The following is a 6,764-nucleotide window of genomic DNA, read 5'->3' on the forward strand; positions in this document are numbered from 1 at the left end:
GACACACACAGCTGGGAGACCAGGGGACACTAAAGAGTGACGCACACAGCTGAGAGACCAGGGGACACTAAAGAGTGGTGACTCACACAGCTGGGAGACCAGGGGACACTAAAGAGTGGTGACGCACACAGCTGGGAGACCAGGGGACACTAAAGAGTGACGCACACAGCTGGGAGACCAGGGGACACTAAAGAGTGGTGACTCACACAGCTGGGAGACCAGGGGACACTAAAGAGTGACACACACAGCTGGGAGACCAGGGGACACTAAAGAGTGACACACACAGCTGGAGACCAGGGGACACTAAAGAGTGACGCACACAGCTGGAGACCAGGGGACACTAAAGAGTGAAGCACACAGCTGGGAGACCAGGGGACACTAAAGAGTGACTCACGCAGCTGGAGACCAGGGGACACTAAAGAGTGACGCACACAGCTGGAGACCAGGGGACACTAAAGAGTGACGCACACAGCTGGAGACCAGGGGACACTAAAGAGTGAAGCACACAGCTGGGACACCAGGGGACACTAAAGAGTGACACACACAGCTGGAGACCAGGGGACACTAAAGAGTGACACACACAGCTGGAGACCAGGGGACACTAAAGAGTGACTCACGCAGCTGGAGACCAGGGGACACTAAAGAGTGACACACACAGCTGGGAGACCAGGGGACACTAAAGAGTGACACACACAGCTGGGAGACCAGGGGACACTAAAGAGTGACACACACAGCTGGAGACCAGGGGACACTAAAGAGTGACGCACACAGCTGGAGACCAGGGGACACTAAAGAGTGAAGCACACAGCTGGGAGACCAGGGGACACTAAAGAGTGACGCACACAGCTGGAGACCAGGGGACACTAAAGAGTGACTCACGCAGCTGGAGACCAGGGGACACTAAAGAGTGACGCACACAGCTGGAGACCAGGGGACGCTAAAGAGTGACACACACAGCTGGAGACCAGGGGACACTAAAGAGTGACGCACACAGCTGGAGACCAGGGGACACTAAAGAGTGACGCACACAGCTGGGAGACCAGGGGACACTAAAGAGTGACGCACACAGCTGGGAGACCAGGGGACACTAAAGAGTGACGCACACAGCTGGGAGACCAGGGGACACTAAAGAGTGACGCACACAGCTGGGAGACCAGGGGACACTAAAGAGTGACTCACACAGCTGGGAGACCAGGGGACACTAAAGAGTGACGCACACATCATTTCAGATATACTGACAAATACTTACAGTTATGAGACGACTAACTCTGAGACAGTCGAGTAAAACGCAAATACATTAAAAAAAAATCTGAAACTGTCAATTAATTATGAAAGAAGTGCATGAGCCAAATAGCGTGAATGTACGGTATGTACAGCACTTGAGTAAATGTACATACTGTTGACATCACAGACAGGAACGCAACAGTTTGAAGGTTTAAAACCCTACTTTAACTTGCTCTATTCATTAGTGCATTATCCCCCACAGCTGAACATCAGTGCACAGCGTGTATCAGCTGAGTAGCAGGAAGTGCTCCTCTAATGAACAGTCAAGCAGAAATCAGCGCCGCCGGCTCTCGCTCTGTTTTGGGGGTAAAAGTGTCAGAGTCAGTAGTTTCTATATTAAGATCTGCTCCTCTGACACTCCTCTGCAGGCCGTCCTGCTGCCGTCTGATATCAGACTGCTGCGCATATGCTCTCTTTAAAGAGTCCTCTCCTGCTGATGTTCAGGTGTATATCAGTATGTAGTGTCTCTACTTTAAAGAGTCCTCTCCTGCTGATGTTCAGGTGTATATCAGTATGTAGTGTCTCTACTTTAAAGAGTCCTCTCCTGCTGATGTTCATGTGTATATCAGTATGTAGTGTCTCTACTTCAAAGAGTCCTCTCCTGCTGATGTTCAGGTGTATATCAGTATGTAGTGTCTCTACTTTAAAGAGTCCTCTCCTGCTGATGTTCATGTGTATATCAGTATGTAGTGTCTCTACTTTAAAGAGTCCTCTCCTGCTGATGTTCAGGTGTATATCAGTATGTAGTGTCTCTACTTTAAAGAGTCCTCTCCTGCTGATGTTCAGGTGTATATCAGTATGTAGTGTCTCTACTTTAAAGAGTCCTCTCCTGTTGATGTTCAGGTGTATATCAGTATGTAGTGTCTCTACTTCAAAGAGTCCTCTCCTGCTGATGTTCAGGTGTATATCAGTATGTAGTGTCTCTACTTTAAAGAGTCCTCTCCTGCTGATGTTCAGGTGTATATCAGTATGTAGTGTCTCTACTTTAAAGAGTCCTCTCCTGCTGATGTTCAGGTGTATATCAGTATGTAGTGTCTCTACTTTAAAGAGTCCTCTCCTGCTGATGTTCAGGTGTATATCAGTATGTAGTGTCTCTACTTTAAAGAGTCCTCTCCTGCTGATGTTCAGGTGTATATCAGTATGTAGTGTCTCTACTTTAAAGAGTCCTCTCCTGCTGATGTTCAGGTGTATATCAGTATGTAGTGTCTCTACTTTAAAGAGTCCTCTCCTGCTGATGTTCAGGTGTATATCAGTATGTAGTGTCTCTACTTTAAAGAGTCCTCTCCTGCTGATGTTCAGGTGTATATCAGTATGTAATGTCTCTACTTTAAAGAGTCCTCTCCTGCTGATGTTCAGGTGTATATCAGTATGTAGTGTCTCTACTTTAAAGAGTCCTCTCCTGCTGATGTTCAGGTGTATATCAGTATGTAGTGACTCTACTTTAAAGAGTCCTCTCCTGCTGATGTTCAGGTGTATATCAGTATGCATTGTCTCTACTTTAAAGAGTCCTCTCCTGCTGATGTTCAGGTGTATATCAGTATGTAGTGTCTCTACTTTAAAGAGTCCTCTCCTGCTGATGTTCAGGTGTATATCAGTATGCATTGTCTCTACTTTAAAGAGTCCTCTCCTGCTGATGTTCAGGTGTATATCAGTATGTAGTGTCTCTACTTTAAAGAGTCCTCTCCTGCTGATGTTCAGGTGTATATCAGTATGTAGTGTCTCTACTTTAAAGAGTCCCCTCCTGCTGATGTTCAGGTGTATATCAGTATGTAGTGTCTCTACTTTAAAGAGTCCTCTCCTGCTGATGTTCAGGTGTATATCAGTATGTAGTGTCTCTACTTTAAAGAGTCCTCTCCTGCTGATGTTCAGGTGTATATCAGTATGTAGTGTCTCTACTTTAAAGAGTCCTCTCCAGCTGATATGGGAGAGAAACTCTCTCTGGAGAGAACACAGGATTGTTTGCCTCTGCAGACCATTTACATGCACTATAACCTGTTGTGGAATATTTTCCAAGGCCCATAACTTTGACCCAGTGTATCAGTTCAAACTGTCCTGACTGAGCACAGGCACCTGTAGCCTTGGCTGCTGTGCTCTCAGTGTTCTGTCTCCCTGTTCCTGCCTGTTGGCGTCAGCTGATAGAGGTGTTATCATTCTATCTTGTTATGCAGCATGTTGATGATGCTCTCTGAACTAGCTAAATACATGGGTCTGGGGTAGAGTTCTTCAGAATTGACGTGGCAACTCTCCCGTGAAGTCAGAACCTCTGACTCTTGGACTTGTGATGTGAATCCTCCGGCCGTAACTCCAAATAAACCATCATGTGTTTGACATCAAAGCTACTGCTCCTACCGTGTCTCCTTCCTGAGTCGGTGACTCCCACTGCATAGCTACACAGAAGTTTCCTCTACATAACCGAATACACACACACACACACACACACACACACACACACACACACACACACACACACACACACACACACACACACACACACACACACACACACACACAGCGGTGGGTTTTTATTGTCCTCATATAGTGAGAGTGATAGCCCGTCACACAGTCTCGTTAAAAGGCAGAACAATCAAACAGACTGGGATCATCGATGTCTCCCAACAAACCGGCGAAGGCTGAATGTTCCTGTTTGCTATCCGCAGCGCTGGGGTCAGTCTCACCGCACCTGAGCGGAGCGATCACACATTAGGGCTGTGATTTGGAGGAAATGGTCGTTGTTAGTTTTATTATAAATGGGTTTGATGGCCTCAATCCAAGGCTGCTAAAACAAGCTTCGTCGTGAAAGGATTAAACACTCGCTGATATTTATGCATTCAGCCTCAATATGTTTTATGACTTCATGAAAGACACCTGACACAGTTCCTGTTCAGAGCTGCTCATACCATTACAGGGATGGGATCAATATTGGTGTCATGAACCAGAACTAGGATCAGTACGAACTGTAACAAGAGAAGCTATAGAACACACTACAGGAGAGGGAAACTGTGTGTGTGTGTGTGTGTGTGTGTGTGTGTGTGTGGGGATCACTAACACATGTGTGAACGGACTGCCTGCCTGTCACCTCCTCCTCTTCCTCCTCTAAACTCACCCTCACCTCCTCTTTCTGTCATCTCCTCCCTCATTGGCCTCTCTTCTCTCCAACCCTCCTCTTCCCCCTATGCCATACTCTCGTTCACTAAAACACTACCAGCTGTCTTGTGTACAGAACATTTAGAAATAAAAGTCATATTTTAGAGACTGAATATTTATCCTTTGAGATAAAAATAGGTTTTGCACGTAATAATAATTATGTATTTTGCACACATCTGCACAGCCCTCACTTATAACACACTGGGGACTATTGTCATATATTCATTGTTTTAAGGTCTTCAGTTTTTGACTTCGTTCTTTTTTTAATCCCAAATCGTTTCTTTAAAATGTGTAAATGTACCTGGCAATAAACTTGATTCCGATTCCTTCTTCCTCTCCTTCCTCTCCCCATTCCTCCTTGTTTCCTACCCTCCTCTTAGGGTGGATGTAGTTTAAATGATTAGCATGTTTCTCAGATGTGTAACACGCACCAGAGGGACAGGAAGTGAAGCGTTAAATCTGAAGAAAAAAATAATGTTCAGATCAAAACACCAGAAATTATTTACACACACTCGACTATGAATTTAAAATCACAGCGTGTGATCCTCGTCAGCAGCTTACAGCCATGCACTAATACGCCGTAAGATGTTGAACCCGATGCGGCCTTGATGAACGCAGCTTTGAAGATGATGCAACATGGCGGACAGCCGGCTGGAGCAGGGATGGAGAGCAAGAAGGAAAGAGAGAGGAGAGTTTTAAATGACATTAATGAGGAGAAGACTTAATCAGAGGAGCTTTATTTTCCAGGCACATCAATTGTGTATGGAATATCTCTGCATTGGGTTTTATCAGAAGGATTACATATCATGATGTTTTCTGCAGCAGGGAAACGGAAATTCATCTGCAAAACACGAGTTTGATTTTGATCAGTGTACTTTTCAGACTGCGCAGTACGAATTCAAATAATAATATTATTATGAAGTATCTTTGGTAAAGAGCAGTGGACCCTGAAAGCAGCATCTAATGTTGGGCTATAAAGGAACTACAGCACGGTCACATGACTTCACATCACCACCGCTAAGCTAAAGGAGGCTAATGTTGGGCTATAAAGGAACTACAGCACGGTCACATGACTTCACGTCACCACCGCTAAGCTAAAGGAGGCTAATGTTGGGCTATAAAGGAACTACAGCACGGTCACATGACTTCACGTCACCACCACTAAGCTAAAGGTGGCTAATGTTGGGCTTTAAAGGAACTACAGCACGGTCACATGACTTCACGTCACCACTGCTAAGCTAAATGTGGCTAATGTTGGGCTATAAAGGAACTACAGCACGGTCACATGACTTCACGTCACCACCGCTAAGCTAAAGGAGGCTCATGTTGGGCTATAAAGGAACTACAGCACGGTCACATGACTTCACGTCACCACCGCTAAGCTAAAGGTGGCTAATGTTGGGCTATAAAGGAACTACAGCACGGTCACATGACATCAAGTCACCACCGCTAAGCTAAAGGTGGCTAATGTTGGGCTTTAAAGGAACTACAGCACGGTCACATGACATCAAGTCACCACCGCTAAGCTAAAGGTGGCTAATGTTAGGCTATAAAGGAACTACAGCACGGTCACATGACTTCACGTCACCACCGCTAAGCTAAAGGTGGCTAATGTTGGGCTATAAAGGAACTACAGCACGGTCACATGACTTCACGTCACCACCGCTAAGCTAAAGGAGGCTAATGTTGGGCTTAAAGTATTTCATTACAAAGCAGGCCTTGAAGTCCCTCAACACTAGAAGGAGGTGAAAATGTGAATCGTGTTAAGATGGAGTTTGTGTGACGCTAAATCCATGGCTTTGTTTTTTGGTAATTGTGGAATAGACCAGCACTGAGAGAGGGGGAGGGGTGGTTAATATAAACATAGATATAGAGACAGCGTCCGGCGTCCTGAGCTGCTGCTTCTACTCCACTTGATCACGTTGATTCCTCTCCGTATTTAATCCTGGTTCATCTTAAATCTGCTCCATTTATTTTATTAAATCTACACATGTACTTGGAGAATTAAACTACTTTGCAGATTGTTTTGTCTGCCGTTTTTCTCTTTCATACGATCAAGTAAACGCACTCGGACGTTCTTCATGCGGATTATAGCGACTTTACTGCTTCAGCACCATCGTACGAGCATAATCGCATCAGAACTCGCCCTCTCTGCTACTGCCATGATGTGCACAGGCTCAAATGTGCCCTGTTGTTCTCAGGCAGCCAGGTGGAAGTGTGGCGGAGTTTCTTCCACATGATGAAGACGCTGGAGGTGTCGGAGGTGACGGAACCACCAGGCTGACGAGAAGGGAGAGACGGCAGAGACCAGCTCCAGGCCTCGTTACTCCAGCTCC

This window comes from Gymnodraco acuticeps, unplaced genomic scaffold, assembly GCF_902827175.1.
Source record: "Gymnodraco acuticeps unplaced genomic scaffold, fGymAcu1.1, whole genome shotgun sequence".
NCBI lineage: Eukaryota > Metazoa > Chordata > Actinopteri > Perciformes > Bathydraconidae > Gymnodraco > Gymnodraco acuticeps.